The sequence below is a fragment of the Fringilla coelebs genome (assembly GCF_963513975.1).
Source record: "Fringilla coelebs genome assembly, chromosome: 2".
Taxonomy (NCBI): domain Eukaryota; kingdom Metazoa; phylum Chordata; class Aves; order Passeriformes; family Fringillidae; genus Fringilla; species Fringilla coelebs.
In genome coordinates, this window is record NC_140029.1 from 79,411,424 (window position 1) to 79,431,147 (window position 19,724).

A 19,724-nucleotide genomic window follows, 5' to 3' on the forward strand; every position below is an offset into this window, starting at 1 on the left:
TACTATGGGTTGGGTCAGAGGAATGTGATGTATTCCTCCTGTGGCTTCTGTGGGTATTAGAATTTGCAAATTGATTTTTCCCAAATTGATTTTTACTTCCTGTTGTAACACCTCTCCCACTTTTTCAGTGCCTTAGAGCAATGTGTTTTGAACTGAGTGCTGAAAACTCATGTTTTCCCTTATTTGAATCAACAGATAAATGTGTTTTGCTTTATTTCAGTAAAAGGGGTAGTGCATTCACAATTTGTCCTTTATCAGGTGCATCAACTCATGTCTTTAGTTTTATTTATAGAGGTTCCTTGGGAAACTTTTTACAACCTTCCAAAAAGGGGAAGAGCTGTAAAGCTGTATTTGCTGGAATAACTTAAACCATTGCTCAAAGTTAAACAATTCAAGCTGACTCCCCTGAAGCAGTCTAGTAGCGCTCATACAACCTGTTGCATTGCTGTAGTTGCAGTGCATGTTACAAAACACAACCAGGAGCAGTAATTTCAATCATTCCTTCAAGATCTACAAGGATTTGCTTGCTGGTCACATACCTGACAAGATGCAGCATTGAAAAAAGTTACTATAGGCTAAGAGCCTTCATCACATAATAATGAAGTTTAGGTTACAAAAGATCATGGAGATCCAACCATTAACCCAGCCAAGTCCACCCCAATCCATGTCCCTAAGTACAAAATCTACATATTTCCTGAACACTTTCAGGGATGGTGATTCCACCATTTGCCTGGGTAGCCTGTTCCAATGTGACAACCATTTCCATGAGGAAATGTTTCCTAATAACCAATAGAAACCTCCCCTGTGCAATTGAAAGCTATTTTCTTTTGTCCTGTCACTTGTTATCTGGGAGAAGAGACTGACTCTCACCTCACTATAACCTCCTTTAAGGTGGTTCTAGAGAGCAGTATTTCCCTGCCAGTCCTCCTTCTCTCCAGGCTGAACACCCCCAGCTCCCTCAGCTGCCCCTCCCAGCCCTTGTGCTCCAGCCCCTTGCCCAGCTCCGTTGCCCTTCCCTGGACACGCTCCAGCCCCTCAATGTCTCTCTTGCAGTGAGGGGCCCAGAGCTGAGCACAGCATTGGAGCTGTGGCCTCAGCAGTGCTGGGCACAGGGGGACGGTCACTGCCCTGCTCCTGCTGGCCACACCCTGCCTGATCCAGGCCAGGATGCCACTGCCCTTCTGGGACACCTGGCACACCCTGGCTCATGTTCAGCCACTGCTGACCAGCACCCCCAGGCCTTTTCAGCTGTGACCCAAGTGCAGGACCCAGCACCTGGCCTTGCTGAACCTTTTATAATTGCCCTCAACCCATCAATCCAGTTTCTTCAGCTCCCTCTGTGAACTCCTCCTGCCCTCCAGCAGATCAACAATCACACTCAGTGTCACCTGCAAGCTGGCTGAAGGCACTCAATCCCTTTCCCCAAATCACTGATAAAGACATTCAACAAACAGGAGTGGCCCCAGTACTGATCCCTGGGGAGCCCCCCTTGTGGCCGGCTGCCAGCTGGATGTAACTGTGTTTGTCACCACTCTCTGAACTTGGCCATCCAGCTGGTTTTTATCCAGTGAGCAGCCCCTGTCCAAGCCATGAGCAACCAGCTTGTCCAGGAGAATGCTCTGGGGAATGGTGTCAAAGGCTTTACTGAAGTCCTACTAAAGACAGAAAATATCCACAGCCTTTCTCTTATCTGCTAAGTGGGTCAGCATATAAGGAGATCAGGTTGGTCAAGCAGGGCCTGCCTTTCCTAAGTCCATGCTTGTTGGGCCTGATCCCCTGGTTTTCAGCATGTGCCGTGTGATGCACACATGGTGATCTGCTCCATGAACTTCCCCATCCCTGAGGTAGGTTTCATGATCACTGTGCACAAGATCATGTGCACAGGGCTTCCAACTATCTTATCTGCAAAAGTCGAGCTAGCACTTGATGCCTCCTCTTACAGGGATGGCATGGTGCTATTTTGCATAGAAAACAAATTGCTTTGCAAGATGCATTTAAAAATTATTTCTTCATTCTTTCACTGAAGATACTTTAGTCTTTCTCCAGTGATAAATATGCTCCAGGTTTTAAGGTGTGATTAGCACAGTGGTTTTTTTTTCTTTTAGTTGGGTCTAAAGGTAGTGATATGTAAAGCAAGCACACTTTTGGATCATGTTTATCAAAACTGATGGAATGCATCTCTTCCCTTACTTCCTGATGTTAAATACATTAAGGTAAAATAGAGCTAAGTAGAATGGCTGCCTACCTAAAATTAGCCACTAGATGCTGCTTAAACCTCACAGTGTATGGTTCTGCTTTCTGTGCAGCAGCTAGCACCCACAGTGGATAGCTGTTCCTGCTCTAATACAACTCTGAGGCTAAAATGAGAATATCCTAAATGCTGAAATGTAGTACTTTGAGAATGACTGTGCAGTGGAACAAATTCCCTAGCTGGTGGTAAAGTCTCCATCCATGGGGCTACTCAAAAGCTACCCAGTCACAATCCTGGGCAACAGGCTTCAGGTGGCCCTGCTTGAGCAGCAGGGCTGGACCAGATGACCTCCAGAGGATACTCCCAACCTCAACTGTCCTGTAACTCTGAAACCTAAACAGGGCAATAATTCTTTTCCTTCATCTATTAAAATACAGTCTTTTTAAATGAAAAAAAAAATAAAAAAAAAAAGTAAGCAACATTTTGATATGTTCAGTGCTTCTCTCACAGTGTTCAGTTCTTTTGAATAGAACCGAAAAAAACCCCAACATTTTTTTAATAGCCATTCCCCTGCTAGGCAGAGTGCTGCACTAGAGAAACATATCAAATTATATGTATGAATGTATGATTGTTACATAACCGTCAAGACAGTTTGTTGAGCTTATAAAAGAAATAGCTTTGCATGAAGAAGCATTTCTAAAAGTTATTTTTGGTAGCAAATTTCAAGTAAACAGAGCAAGGAGAAGTAACTTCCCATCTACTTCTTTCGTGTTAATCTGTTGCCAACATGATATAATTCTCTTACTATGCAAAGTCAGAAACAAGTCTGTTTGAAAATAGTAAAGTTCCCAAGAGTACTTATCTTGCTGTCCAGATCTCTAAAGCCCTTTTGCTTTGTTTTGTTTTATGTTTAGAGACAGCATTCTAAGTTTGGTGTGGAGCATGTAGGACCTCAAGACTACGTGTGGTGCTCCTTTCCCTTATCCATAGACACCTCTTGCCTTTTGTCAAGTGCCTGTGGCTGAAGTACAGTTGGAGATCACATTCAGTCTGTATCCCCTCTTGTCAGCCAAATCCCAAGTGCTGTACTGCTAAAACTTCTATTTTCTTAAAACTGGGTTTGACTATGTATCACAATCCCAAGTCAGGAGTCAGAAAAGCAGTATATTGGAACTGTTGGGGTTTATATTTTATTTTCACACAATATTTATACTATTATATATTTTTTTACTTTATTAATTCAGTTGAAAAAGCAAACTCACAGCACAGAGTAGCTCTTAACATCTTTCCTTGTGTCGGGAGAATAGTCCTCCACTTGAATAAGGAATGCAGCTTTCTTTTTGACTTGCTATCATGAGGATATTTCCATCTATTTTCCTGAAAAGTATTCTTGCAACAACTCACTGAATATTGTTCCTGAGGCATACAGAAACCATAGCAAAAATCAGATACCATCTTAATCCATTCATAATTCTGCATGGTTAACATTTCAAGTTGAGTAAACTAGGTGATAGTGTGGGGAAAAAAACCATAAGCTATTGAGGTAATTTTAAAAAGCACTAAATATGAATTTTATAGTGATTCAGAATGCACTCATAAGTTTGATTCTGCTGTCAAGATTGCTATCAGGCTGATAAACATGCTTGATCTTATAAAGACAAAAAATGCTTTCGAAAACAGAACAAAAACATGCTTTTCATTCTTCAACTGTAGTTAGGAACACAGATATTGATATATTATTTACTAAAATAGAATCGAGCTTATAAAAACAGTAATTTATGTAGTCTCAAAATATCTCTGCTTCTTCAGTAGAACATGAAAGAATTTTTTTGGTAGTTGACAGAAAATCATTTCTTGAGAGATAAGTTTTCCGTTTAAACCCATTGGAAATTTCCTCTAGCCTAACTTCTGTTTCTTAAATCTTACTAGTGTTGTAACTGTAGTTGCATTTTCTGGCCAAAAAGTCCATATATCAATCAATATTATGTCAATTTCTGTGATGGTTTTTCTTTATTAATGCATTCATTGGCTTAGGATTTAAAGGCTGTGACTCTGCCCTCAAGGATCAGTGTATTAAAAGATTCCCCTAGTACTTTTATTCAATTATACCACTTTGTTGCTAATTAGCACCATTGACTTTTCCTCTTCTCAGTAAGATTTGTTCTTCCAGGAGTCAATAAGTTAGTCGCCATATGTCTGGGGGGGAAAAACAGGGCCATCAGTTCCTTAATGTAAAATACATTTCCAGCTCTTTTTCTAGAGCTATTTTTTACCAACAGTAACAATGCCTAGTTTTTGGGTGCTGGCAGTAGTGAAAGAGCTGTTCTGGCCCACCCTGGAGTGACTCTCTTCTCCAGTTCATCCTGCTATAAATGATTGAATCCGCAGCCAAATTTTAAAAATTTGACAAAGATTTATTATATTAATTACAAAATTATCAAAAATCCGCCACAGCCAAGACAGTCTCAGCTCCGGAATTTGGCGCTGGGTGAACCTGGATCCGACTGACAGAGTGCCAGCATTTCCCCAGAGGTTCACCCCAATTGCCTTGTACTGCCTGCTTATATACCCTATATTCTCCCCGAGGCCTGCAAAACACAGGATGTCTCTTGTGTTTGTTCATATGTAGAGTTCAAACATAGGGATGCAAAAGTCAGTCCCGGTACTTCTACATGGCCGAGTCCATACGGATGCAAAAGGCGTGCCTCATGTCTGTATAGCTTTCTTTCACATGTACTCGGGTGGTGCCAGTGCTTGGGACAACTGATGTAATCAGCTCCTGGCGTGGTTCTCCTGAATAGTTTAATCATCACGAGGTAGACGACATTCATGGCCAGGGAAGGTTTCATTCTTAAGCTAAAGACTTGATATTATCTTTAGCGTGTTCCCGGGAACTGATTGAATAGAAATGGGACTCTGCTCCCGGCCGGAGTGGTCAAGGGCATGTGGTGGATTCATGTAATATTTTATACATACACATATTTACTTATAGCATGAATTAACCATACATCTATAACAATCCCACGCACTGGGATGGCTGAGGTGCAGCCCATGTCCACCTGCAGCCGTTCTCCAAGGGGCTGGCAGAGGTTGTTCCCATCAAGCCACCACACGTTCCCTCGCAGTGGGGCAAGGGTCTGCGTGCCTGGCAACACTGCACACCCCGGGAAGCTCCAGCACACCTTGCTGCAGCAAGGGCTCTGTTTCCTTAGACAAGAGAGAGGCAGTCAGAATTGCTCATCCTGCCGGGGGTTCTCTCTCTCAGTCCCTCCGAAGGGGTGTGAGAAGGTGTGCTGCCAGCCCAACTACAGCCATTCCTGATGGCCACTCAGAGGATGCGAGCCTTGAGAGGGAAAAGGCAATGCTGATCACGGGCCCCTGAGGGGTAGACCACAACTGGCTCAGAGTACAACTTTGTTAGCTTGTTTAGGATGAAGCTGAGATGTTTTCAATGACCAGTTGCACCAGAGTAAACAGCTCTGGCACTTCGGGCCATTCACACTGCCCACCAGGGGGACAGTCAGCCTGTGCTTCCCATCAAGTCACCAGAAAGCAATTCAGAGTAAAACAATGAGTTTTGATTTTTTTCCTCTGTATGAGCCTATTTTACATCATTGTATATGGGTCTCAACTCCCAAACAGAGGAAGTGTGAATGCTCTCAGTATAACTTTCCCTAAAGAGGTCTCTGCTTGACTTATTTCTTAGGGTTTTGCTGCACATGCAAATTCTGGCCAGAGTATGCTAATGTATATTGCCTCCTATATCCAAGTGGGAAATGCTTGCTTCTTTTCATTTTCCCAGACTTTCAAGATGCAATTGCACTCATTGATGCAATTTTGAGGTTTAAAGGCAGAATTCTATGCCCTGCTGGCCCTACAATAATGTTGCTAAACAGACCTTAGAGGGGAAAATAAAGAAGTGAGTAGCTCTAATTTATATAAATTATATATATCATTTATATAAAACATAATTATGTATAATATACTATAATATTATACAATAAAATGTATTGTATAATACATAAGGTATAGTATAATATTCTTTTATTTAGAATATAAATATATTTTCATATCTCTATAAAATGCCTTGTTATTTGTCTTTTCTCTTGCCTAGTGCAAAGCTGATGGGATTGGTAGCGTGGGTCCTAGTCATGCCTTCTATCCTTTTATAGACTTATTTTCTCTTAAAAGCAGGGCGTCTCTTTCCATTCAGCCCACCTTGGACCAGTTGGTAGACATCAGTAGGATTGTTCTTTGGTTTGAAACATAAATGGGTGGAATAGGGAGTGGTTTGTGGTTTGGTTTTGAAGTTCTTCTTTTGGGTTTATTTTGTAAATACCTCTTTTCCAAATACAAACCTGTCATCCGATGCCAGATCTCTGTTCCTTTGCATGGGTGGGAAGGGACTGCAACTTGTTTATTTCCCTGACCTCTCCAACAAACCTCACGTTAATGACAGTTCCCACTCAGCACTTCCAAAGCAATCCCTTGATAAGCTTCTCCAGGACACCTCCCTCTCCAGTTAGGGTGAAAATTGGCAAATTTCTGTAAGTGCTGATATCTCAATGCACCAGCAACTGCTTAGGTAAATGGCAAATACACGTGTAGTTTACCTAAGAGAATGAACACTCCTCAAATTAGCATTTTACAGTCAGCAGCAGCCCAAACCAATCTCAGAACTGTAGTACGGTAAAAAACCCATAAGGCAACCCCAAAATGGAGGAGAGAATGCAGGCTAACCACTCTGGCACATGTAGTAAAGAAATTCAATTTCCTAAGTGCTCTAAGCATGGCTGTGTCACAGCTAATTCATACCTTTGTTTTTAATGGGGCTTTTACTGGATGTATCACGCTGTTTCCCACTTTGTCTGTTCTCCTTACCTCTCCATACTTTCCGTGATTGCGTTGTTTTCAATCTAAGAAGCAGAAGTGAGCAACTTTTTGTTGCTGGTCTGCAGCTGCTGAGCGTGACGCCGTGGCCCTGAATAACACAAATTCAGACTCATGGTATTAGCTAGTAGCCAAGCTTGGTACTTAAGAGCATTTCTGCTTTCTGCTCTGTGATACAAAACATCATATGTGTTCTGCAGTAGTAGCATATTTCCAGCCATCTGTAATTGCCTCCTACTTGCATATGCTTAGTCACTGCATACAAACACACACCTTCTGCTGAACTTCAGTAAAACTCAATATGTTTTTAGCCATATGGTATTCTACAAAGGCTCTTTTTGACAATACTAGAACCCAGTGATCCTAAATTACCTCCAAGGAGGCCAGAGGAGATAATTTAAGCAAATCATTATTGTATGTATTTACTTTCTCATGTGATCCAGTGACTTTTTGACAGAACTTTTGTTGTCATCACTTTTGCCAAGTAAATGGAAACATATTAGTATGAAAAACAAATAACATATTTATTACTGTTAGAGCTGAAATAACATCACAGGAATACTCTAAACCAACACACTTGAAGAACTCTTTTATTCCCCAGTGGTTTTAATATGTCTTAAATAACCCTTCATGCTATTGGTAAGTTAATACTTATCAAAATCAGGGAGTACTCAAAGGTGTAATTAACCCTTCCTTCATATCACCAGCTGGAACCCAAATTGGTTAAAATCTGTTGTAATCTTGTCTCTGAGTCTGGGGTGGAGCTAAATGGCAGGTTGGTGTACTTTGGGAAACCTATGTCTCCTGAACAGAAGGCTTCCTGGGATTCCAATCAACACTTAGAAGTGGGCAATCTTATCCTGAAGCAGGCACGAAATGGGGATGATGCTAGTCTTCTAACAAGATTTAGTTGTATTTGGGGAGGGAGAACATGTCTTGGAAGGTTGTCTTACTTCCTGCCAAGACAGGATCCCAGAAGAGGAACCAGATACTGATAGCCAAGCTATTTTTTTTCCTTTATCACAACTATCTGGAAATCCAAGAGCAGCGAAAAATATCAGGCTGCCAACCATCTTAAGGATTTAAGGATCTTTTCTCTCTCACAGTTTGATAGCATGAAGCCTTTTAAAAGAACTTTCTTTCACCCTAAATTACTTTTTTATCATTTTGTTATATTTTCCAACCTATGCCATTTTATAACAGCTGAACTATTCCTGACATTTCAACACTATCTGTGCTGCTGCTAAACTCTTCCAGTCCCATTCCTATAGGGCTGAGATTGCAGAGGGCAGTAGCACCAGCTGCAGTCCTGGGGTATCCTGAGAGGACATTATCAGATCACTGCTGTGTATCTTGCTCCTCTTTCCTCCTTCTGGCAATAGAATAAAAAGCCAAGTCCACAACTGGTTCTGTCAAAGAGTGCAAAGAGGCATAGTAACCTGATTGAGAATTTATAGTACCTGTTCATGACAAAGAGGAGATCTATTGCTGCTTGCTGTTCCTGTTTGATCTGCATCCTGGCTTTGTGAGAAAGATCCAGCTTGTTGCCAACATCCAAAATGAATTGACAGACTTCTCCAGGAGAGCACCACGCATCCTTCTAGAAGAAGAATATTATTGCGTGCCACATCTTGCAGGCTGAACTAAATTCTATAGGAAAAAAAATGAATCCCTGTCAAATTACAACCACTTCACAAGACAGAATTTTAAAAGCTGGAAGATCATCTAGTTCCAGATCCCTGTCATGGGCAGGGAGGGACACCTTTGAGTAGATCCAACTGCTCAAAGCCCCATCCATGCTTTGTGCAATGAAAGGATTTAACAGGCAGAAACATGTGGCCCTGACACCTGGGGAAAGCAGCTGTAATTCAGTGAGTGGTGAGCCTGGCTGGCTGCACTGGGTTGGAGCTGGTGCTGGCACAAGAAACCTGGGAGCATCCTGGGCTGGCTGTGTGGGGAGACAAGCTTAACCCCCATCAGTAGTGCAAATCTGGATCTGTTTGTTCTTTTGATGAACTCTCCAACTTTGCTTCAGTTCTCTATCCAGGAAAATAGCTCTGCCCTATGAGAATACCTTAAGCAACATTAGATGGTCAAACACAAAAGTATTGGGAAACACTGAAGCACTTAACTGGATAAATGGAGAATGTTCTAGTTAAGATCTAAATTTTAGGTTGGTGTTTATATAAAACACTGCAATTATGTTGTGAATTGATTAAAATACAAGCCCTTCAGGAAGAACAAGAGCAAAACATCTTGTCTCTACACTGAGGCCATAAAAATAATTCTTAAGATGAAAAATAATAAATGCCTTTTATAAAGCAGCAATATAATCAGTTGGACAAAATAATGAGCTGTTTTGAGAAATTATCAATGGACAAACCAATCCTAAGGGAAAAGAGGCATTAATTAACAGAGAAATGAATGCCATGCATGACAGCAGAGGGAGTTTCTGCTTATCCCTCTCTAGGTTTGTATTCATGGGTTGCACCTCAATTTGGTTGTGGATATTAATTTTGTTTTTGCTTTCACATAGTAAGACTAGAAAAGCACAAGGATAAGACAAAGAGAACAGACAATATTGGAGAAAAGCCCCAGTAACTCCAGATATTTTAGTAAAATACAGGTCCTTATACTTGATAGCTACATGGACTGAGAAACATAGAAAAGAAAATAAATAGATCTCAGTAAGTATCTGACATTAGATGTAGGAAATCTGATAAAAGAAGGAAATTAGAGAAGCTTTAAAAACATGGCTGAACTACCTGCTGAATGCTGGTTATTAGACACATACTTAATTTCTTTGTCTTAAATCTTAAATATTGCAAATAAGATTTGAGCTTGACATGCATCACTTTTAGGAGAGATAGATTGCCATTCTGGTTCCTCCACCAGCCTTCTCGGGACTTCACCTCTGCTTTTAGTTTCCCATTTACAGATGGAATTCAGATTACTTTTTCCTGTGCTGTTTTTGTCTTCCTTGATGGTTTAGACTAGAGATGTTCACACTTTTTCATTTTCTCCTTTCCCTTTTGGTTTTCTCCTGTTCATTGTGGGGAGTAAGAGCAGGATGCTTATCCCCTCCTCTCCCAGGGTGGGTTGCAGAGGAGAAGTTTCCAAACAGCCTCTAGGAGCAGGATAATAGGTGCAGGCTTAAGGGTCCTATGGAGGCAGGATTATGGCTGTGGGAAGGAGCAATAGTTACAAAGGAGCTGGGGTAGAAGAAAGAGAAGCAGCAGAAGGAATCTTTGTGCTTTCCAGCATGTGTGAGTGTCCGGTCTCACTTCTGCCCTTCCCAGTGCCTCCCACTCTGGTTTGGTTGACCTGAATGGCCAAGAGACTGCGTTTGATTTTCCTAAAAGGCATATTTGCCCCTCCTTTGCCTGCTTATCTAATTATAGCCCTGAATGATTAGAGTTTACTGCAGGGATGACTAACATCACGCCCTGGAGTCTATGACAGAGGTAAGATTTGCGTGTATAGAAAACCTTTCCTGTGCTTATTATCTGTGTATGTGTGAATGTTGGTCTTACACGAAATGGTGGTGGTGTAGTAAGAGCAGTTCTGGAGTCTGCTTCCTGTCCCACTGGGTAAGGGCATGCTAACTTCATTCCAAATGAAATGCACTTCTTTGTGCTAGTCTTCTGTGGTCTTCTTGAATTTGCCGGTGTCTATCCTTCCCTTGCCTGTGAGCATTGCACAACAGATCTTCTATCATCCTTGATTTTCTGAATCCAAAGCACTGGCATCATCTAAGTTAACACACTGATATATTGTAAGGGATAAGCTGTGCACATAAGCTGTGTGCATAAGATGTGTGTATCTCCAGAAGTAGGTCAACAAGATCAGAAGAAAATGAAGGCACCAACACAACTTTTCTTTCCTTTAAAGTGTTTATCATCTGCTTTTCTCTATTTCATCATATTTTACCATTCTTTGCAAAGCAGTTATTTGGCATTTCTTTGTACTTACAAGTGTGCAGAGTTAATTTTGCTTGGGTATTAATGTTTTGAGTCTGTGCTGCCAGTTTACATTACATGCCAATACCACTAATGGCTCATGGTTTCCAGCATTTCAGCGACTGCTCTCAGGACACTCTTTTTCCCAGATAGGCCAAGGATTTGCATGTTTCTATGCCTTCTGGGTACTTGAAGCTGTTATGTACAGTCTAGAAAACTGAAGATTATTTTCCTTTCAGAGACTGAGATAAAAGGGGAAATACTTCAAACTTGCCAAAATGTTGATGAAACCTAGAATCATAGAATCCCCTGAGTTGGAAGGGGCCCACAAGGATCATCAAGTCCAATACCAACCGCTGGCCCAGAAGCTTGTTTGAAAAACGGCTCTAAATTAGCTCAGCATGCTTTTTCTTGCCCCAGATATTCAATTTCTGCTTCTAGTCATTAGGGTAGGCACACGAGGCTAAATTTAGTCCATTGAGAGAAGCCATTTGGAGGCTTTTCCATTATTTCTGTCCGACTCGAGTCTTCAAAACAAACTGGCCTTTTCTTCAGAGGCAGATTTTACCCAGAAAGAGTCACTGTCTTGTCCCACTGTGCAACCACGTGTTGCTCACACAGTCAGGTCCCTGTAGCAATATTTACAAGCTCTTCCACCTCTAACATAAGAGTTTGCTCTCGGCATTTTCCTGGGTTGTTGTCCCCCTACTCCTTTATCTGTACACTGCTGAGTGAGTTGCCTTAGTCAGTCCAGTTCCTGAGACACTCTGCACACCTGGCAGTTCTGATGGATGGCTTTGGAAGATGCTGGCCCTCCAAGCCTTGTCCAGATGTTGCTGTTCTGCCTGCTAAGTGTTACTGCTGCAGCCTCCTAGGCATCTGCTGCTCAGTTTTGGCAAAGCGAGGTACATGCTTCTTTGTCCTTTTCATTTGCAATTGTTCTCTGAAACTTTTTAATTCCATTTGATACAGAGCTCGACTTTCCCACATATCATGTAATTGTTTGTAATCATGTTAATGTGGATGGAAGTTACAGCTGTTTCTATTGCAGGACTTTGAGTCATGCATGTGTTTTCCAGTATTTGCTTTATTCTTTTTTGTTTCCTGCTTTTCTTGAACTTGAAATCTGATCTTAAATCTTCCAAAATCTTTTCATCTCCAAGATAATAGATTTTGCAATTAGTCATTAAATTACCAACATAATGCACTTACTGGATGGAAATGATGTTTTGCTGTTTGAATGTTTTCCTTGCAGGTGTCTGAAAGGCATGCTGATCTCATTTATACTTGCCTAAACTGCTGAAATACAGAAAGACTATGCTGATGGCAGAGGAGACACTCTCCTCTTAAATTCATGTGTTTAGGATAAGAATCTGAGCCCACCTTGTTTTAACTTTAGTCTTCTTTTTTTGCAGTGGAAAAAGTCACTTCCCTGTACAGCGATGATTAATAATTCATACATCCCAAACCAGAAAATTCCCTTGAACAAAAGCAGTCCTCACTCTTGCTATTATGTTTTTTTGAGGGGATAATTTGTTTCAAATTTATTCCTTTCTCATAATGCATGCCTGCCACGGGAACCATTATAGAAAGAACTTTGTTACTGCAAAATAGCACGATTAGATGCTGATATTTACTGAGTACTTTGTTTGCATATTACACTTCCACTACAAACCTGCATTCCCTGAACTTTGTGTGGAAAATGATGCTTGTTTTCTTGGAAAATTACATTGTCATTAAAGCCATTTTAGAGCTAATTTCTGTCTTCCTGACACTCCGATCAGAAAGTGCAGAAGAATCTTCCAGTCAGTGCCTTATCTCTCTGTTATCTTGAGATTCAGGTTTCATGGAACAACGGTCCTTTAAGTGTTTTTAAAAGTCTGTGCCTGTCTTTTATTTGGAAAAGCACTTCAAACACTCTTGTGATAATAGCATCACAGGCCAGGCTCATAGGCTAAAGAATCAGTTTTGAACAACAGATAGAAGCACAGAATTTAAAAGCATCCCTGGATGTGGAAATGGAGCACAACGCCTCTTGGTATGTGTTCAGGAAAGGTGTGGAGATGATTATGCAGACCAGGTGAGCTGTGGAAGAGGATGCAGGCAGAGTGCCCTCAATCACTGCTAGTATAACAGCCCATTTATGGCAAGCCATGCTTGTAGCAAGTCAGATCACAAGGTTGCATGAAGGTAATTGTTCATGGGTCTTTACTCTTCCAATCTCTGTTGTTTAAAGCTTCTCCTTCTGCCAGAATTGTACTTCTGTTTCATCCATGCCTCTCATCTTCTTACAGCAGCCATCCTTTATGGTTTGCCAGTGGCATTGGCCTTGACATGTCATTTGTCCTCATCTCCCAGAAATCACCTTTGCCTGCCCCTACCCTCTTTCTACCCATGTGGCCTCTGCCTGTTTTTCATGGATGTCCTTCCGTGGTTATGGGCTGAGTGCAAGGCTGTGGATAGGTCTTGACTAGTAAAATAATTTAATTCTTTTATTTAAATTTGTGCTTCATTACATCACTAAGACTATATATTTTCTGAAGCAGAGGTAGTTATCATATAATTTCAAGTTTGCTTTTCCTTTTGTCAATCCTACACCTCTTTGTCTGTGGGCCAGACCTCTGGAAGCAGTCACTGTGTAATACAGAGCTCCCAGTTCAGCAAAGTACTTGGCCATATGATTAACTTTAAGCATCTACTTAAGACATATGCTTATGTGCTTTGATGATTGCTTTGCCAATTTCTGTGTCTTGCTGGGAAAAGTTGCAACAATAATGTGCCAAGAATTTGACTATTAGGCAGTCCTTAATGAATATACCAACCTGGAACATTTGCTTTTCCAAATAAACTTTTGCTATACCTTCTGGTTTTTGCATGGAATTTCATAACAAGGAAATTTAAGTGATTATTAACTGCTTAACTTAGTTATGCCACCTAATAATCATGTGACAGATCTCTATAATTGCCAAGGAATAAATTGCAGAGAAAGACAATCAAGGATGGAGAAATAATAAAGTGAAATGACTTTTCCACTTTGATTGACGTCACTCCAGCATAGCCAGTGTCAAACTTGTGTAACGGAGGAGAATCCAAATAACATTATTTAGAATTTTGGAGTCCAAGCTGAACAAATGTGCAGATTTTGTTCCAGCAAAGACTTATAGAATGCAAGTATTTCAGTCAGAAGATACTGCAGGAAAAGAAAGAAATTAACTTTATCCACTTGCTTACAGAGAGAAAGAAAGTGAGATGAAATTTCAATTTTTCCCTCTACATGGGCTACCTGTGGGGCTAAAGTGGTGGGAATGTTGTGCTTTTGATGAGAGGCTGGAGCCTCACTCGAGCCCTGCTCCTGCTGAATTCACATCCACTGGAAAATACTGATGATGCTTCCCCCCTTTTCCCCGTGAACCAGCCCACAGAACAAAGCAATGATAAAGAACAGGTCCCTAACATTTTTCAGTCCAGCCTGGCTGCGACTTGTCACTGTTGTGGGACAAGGGAGAAGTCAGAGTCAGCTGGACCCTGTGAAGAGCCTCGTGCCACAGATGTTTCTGGGATCATTCCTCCAGCTCAGACTATGTGTTCCAGTGCCCTGCAGAGGAAAATGGTTATTTTTGTCTTTCACTGATCTTTGCTCCAGCAACCAATGCTCTAAATGAACAGCACAAGTAAAATGCTCATCTAAAGATTATGTTCTCCCCAGTGCATGGGAAAGAAATCAACAAAAGGAAAGCAGGGCGGTGTCACTTAGAATATTATCCTCCCCAGAATATCTGATGGAAAACAGAATCCCCTGGACACACAAACTAAGTCAAGCAAGGGCAAACATCAAATGCAGGAGGAAAAAAGGAATTATGTCATCAGGACAGACCTGAATACTAGCAGGTACTCTTCCAAGGTGGTGATTGCCTAGAGCAATATACAGTGGTGTGACAGGAGTGTTGGAAGCACTGGTAGCACATTTAAGGAAGGCAGTGCAATGAGTCTTGGTGTTATAAGTGCCTGCAGACCCTAAAAGGAATCTGTGGACAAGGAATAAACCACTGGATGCCTGGATTTTATTACCTAGGAAGCATCAGTTTTCCCTAAGGTCTTTAAATTTTATTTTTGTAGAAAATGTGAGGAAATTAGGCGCAAAAGGTCTTGCAACAGAGGTGACTAAGCAGCTTTTAGTCACAGAAATGATGAAAAAGCTGTGCAAGAGAAGATTAAATTGTTAAATTCAGCAAGGGTACGGAATTTGGCATTAAATCTAGGAAAATGTATTTTTTTTTAATTCTCTGGCACAAAAGTGCTAATTCTGAGAGGTCCTCTGAGGTGACATCCAACCTCCTCCATACTGTGTACAGATTTAGGAGTGCTGGGGAGGTCTGTATCAGGAATCGGCGTGGTGATTCACTCGAGTGGCAAAACTGTGTTCTTTTCTTTAGGATGCACAGAGCACCCCACTGCTACAGTCTCTCTCCAGAACATTGATCCAACACAGACCTTCCCAAAGATGTAGTTCAGCTTCCCAGGTGGATCAGGAAAAAAATCTGAAAGGTCTGAAAAACTGAGTATGATAAGGAGTTGGGCCCAAGGTAAGCTAACCAATTTGCATCCCCTGATTGATGTGGTTTGACTCTGGGCATCTGGAGGTTCCTTTCCAGGTGCTGCCAGTTATGGAGAAGACTTGCCCTCATGTATAGCAAGCCCTTCAGAGAACATCTCAGTTTTCAATATGGCTTTGAGCTTTTTCTGGAAGGCCTGGTCAGGGCACCTGCTAATGCAAAGGACAAGACCCAGGAAATAACTACAAGATGCTCCTCACTGAAGAGTGGAAAGTTTGAAAACCCTCTTCTATTCAGGGTGTTTGAGACCTTGACAGTTCTTCCTTGCAAGTGTCTGGAATGCAGCAGGCATTTTGGGATATCATGTTTCTTGCAGGTGGCCTGCAAGGCTTGAATCCAAGATGTGAACCCTGAAACCTAACCTAGGTTTCTCAGATGTTTGCTCAATAAATGAGAGAGAAATCAGAATAGCAGGATGAATGCTGGCAGGAACATGGCTGGGCTGCTGGAAAAGCAGACTGGCCAGCAGTTTGAGGGAGGGGATTCTCCTCCTCTGCTCTGGTGGCACCCCACCTGTGTTCAGACCTGGGGCTCCCAGCACAAGAGGGATGCAGACCTGTTGCAGTGAATCCAGAGGAGGTCTCAGAGTTGATCAGAGGGCTGGAGCGCTTCTCCAGTGAGGACGGGCTGAGAGAATTTGGTTTGTTCAATCTGGAGAATGGAAGGCTCCAGAGAGGGACAAATTGGGCCCTTTCAGTACTTAAGGGTGGCCTACTAGGAATATGGGGGTCAAGGAGAATATTTTCAGTGTCTTACTACAAGATTAGTCTGCAGGAAGAGAAGGGAGCAGGGTTCTCCCTCCCTGGAGATTGATGATACTTTGGTGTCCTGTTTCAGCGCAGGTATTTTGCTGTATCTGAGAACCCTGGTTTTGCTCATTCACTTTATTCTCCTCTATCATGATTTGGGTGAGAAATTTGCTTTCACCTCAGATTGTCAATGGCTCGGGGGAGAAGATTTGCCTTCCTCTACAGTATGAGATATTGTTTGCTTAGAAGAGCTGGACTGATCTTTATGTAACGTACCTCTGCCTTTGGAGGGACACATCATTTGTTTCTCCTCCTACCTCACTCTGGCCAACAAGACCTGGCCTTTCACTAGGACTAAAATTTCATGGCAATGGCTTGCTCCATGGCTTGCAGTGTGGCTTGCAGCATGGGAGCACGCAGCATTTGTGATTGATGGGTCAGGGTGGTGTGGGTGTGATTATACCCATGCAAGAGCCATCAGATGGAGCTGAGCTCCATAGCAGGCTGCAGGACGGATCCATTCACAGGCTACACGAGAAATTTGTGCGGCTGCCACTTCTCCCTGAACATCTCCATAGCTGCTTCTTGCCCTGGAAGGCAGCAGTTTGTCTCTCTATAGTACAAAGCTCACATTGGAAACCTGAGTGAACAAAAAAATATTTCCTGGGGAAGAGATTTCTCTGGAAGGTTTCTGACAGAGAAATATGAAGGTAAAATCCTGGAGTCATGCCTTTACTGAAAAATAATCTTGACTGCTGATGGTAGCTGCATAAGCCTACTTCAATTAGAGAATAGTGAAGCATCTTTATTTTTCTCTCTTTCATAACAGAACATTTAGGCCCCCCCATCATTTCCCAGTGAGTCACTGAAAGAGAGCAGCTTTCAAAGGAACCACCATGAAGTTTGCAGCAAGTGAAAGCAGCCAAAACATGAGATAAGGGTGAGGCATTTTGTGCTCATAACACAGTCAAGCACCTCAGTCCAGTCAGCTTGTGTTCGTGTTGTGTTCATGTGGGAGGCTATAACATAGTGTGGTTTTATGGACTGAATGAAACAGGAGGCTTTAGAACTATACACGGGCTCTAAGCCTCTTAGCTCATTGCTTTATTTCCTTTAGAAATATTTCTTCTTAACAGTACACAGCTATTAGCTGTCTTTGTCAAAACATACATTACCAGTCTGCAGAAATTTAAGAAGAACTCATTGATAATTTTTTACAGCGTGAGTAAATAACTGAACGTGAATAAGTGTGGTGAATACTTAATCCTTGTACTTTTTCTATCAAAATTGTACATCTCCTTACAACAAATTATCTAATAGCTCCAATGAAGATTTATACCACAATGTACAATAAAAAAAAATAAATAGAGCCGTTTGCCATGTTTTAGCCTGCAGCTTAGATTTTAGAGTTTTACCTTGCCTTTTAAATCCTATAATCTTTACAGCAGGACAAGATTCCTCAGCATGCTTTGAATGCCAACCTGTGTGAGACCAGATCCAAATCTCACTTAAATTAGCATGAGCAATTTCAATAACTTTGGTGGTCTAGGGAAGAGACCCTCACACTAAGAATATGATGCTCAAGCTATCTTATCTTTCATGTCTTTATAGAGATAAGGGCATGATCAGTAACAAGGAATATTATTTTGGCTGGTGTTGGCAATAGTACTCTGAGTGCCCTGAGAAAGCCAGAGTCCCCAGAAAGAGCAGGGGCTGCAGGAAATGTTGCAAAGGCTCTGATGAAAGGTATTAACAGCACCATCCCCCTCTTGATTGCTCTGGAAAGCTTAAGTGTATCCTTACCTTGGTTAGGCTGATTGCTGGTTTTGAAGAATGTCATGTGAGCAGAGTTAAAGAAGCACTTTGAAATGTCCAAACCAGAGCCTCACCTCTCATGAAATGAGACAACTGCAACAATTATACATCTCATGGTCACCAAAAAGGGCGTCCTGTCTCTTTTTTCATCTTCTCCCTTGCTTCTGTACCTATGGCACCAAGTGTCACCCTGCAAACAGCCAAATCAGACTGTTGACCCACCCCAAAAAATCCACTGCTCTTTTGTTGGATTACCAGTTTTGTTGTTCTTTACCAGTTTCCTGAGCTGGTTTATCTCACAGACGATTTGCATGAGTGCTAACAAAAAAAAAATGGTACTGTGGGGTTGGAGGCATGAACCTGTAGGGCATATCAGTTTTCCTCCAGACACAAGGAAAGACTCATGTTTGAAGACTTCTCTTTTTCCAGCTATATTGATTGGTCTTGATACAAGATGGTACCTCTCCCTACAAACTTGTGTGCTTTATCCTTCAACAATCACAACTGCAATATGACTGCTCAATAATGCACACACTGATCCCTTTAGTCATTAAAGGAAATCCCCAGGAGCCATCCTGGACTGAATAACCTCTGTGAAGCCCTCTGGAAAGGCTAGTTATTACGTGGAGTGGACAATAAAGGGAAATGAGGTTTATGTTTGCTTATCCAAAAGGCCAGGGAGAGTTCATAGATTATTCTTTGCACAGATAAGCTAGATGTAATGTAAACATTCCTCACTGGAAAGTATCTGCTGTTTGTTTTCCTAACTTTAACCATGTGGCTAGCAAAAGCAGAATAAATGAAATAAAAGACAGGCATTTTCATAAGAAAAAGCCAGTGTCTTTGAAAACTCATGTTACTGTTCCCTGAAAAAAAATTAAAAATTAGAGTTGTCTTTTCTACTCAGTGCATGAAACATGTACTGATGTGACTGCAAACCTTTCTTGTAAGTGAAATGTGTTGAATTTACAAGCCTATCCCAATAGATATTCTTCATTACACTAGAGCAGAACAACCTGCTCATCTTAGTTAAAACACAGCTCAATGTCCTTTATTTGGACAATACTGAAGTTATAATGGCTTTTCAAAGAAAGTAATAGATATTTGTCCATAGGGGAGCTGGAGGATTGAAGGGAAATGTTCTAATGCTTTCCAATTCTGCTATAGAAAATGCAAAAATCCCTGATGAATATAAATTAGCATAGCATGTCTCTTAAAGATCTCACCCACTACCCATCTGTATCTCTAGGTTCATAAATATTTGAGGGAAAAAAACTCTCTGTCCTCTCCACCAAAGCTGTTTACAAATTATTTCAAACCAACTTGCGATTAATTAGTTTTCTCTTCACCGTCTTTCAAATGTGAGTAAACTTAACAATTTATATCACCAAAGTCTCAGCTCCCCATAATCTGTTGTCCTACTCCACCTGAGTATTTGAGAGCTAACAAGTGTGGGTTTTCACAATTAATCCTCCTTGATAAAACTCTCCACTCCCAAGAATAAAAC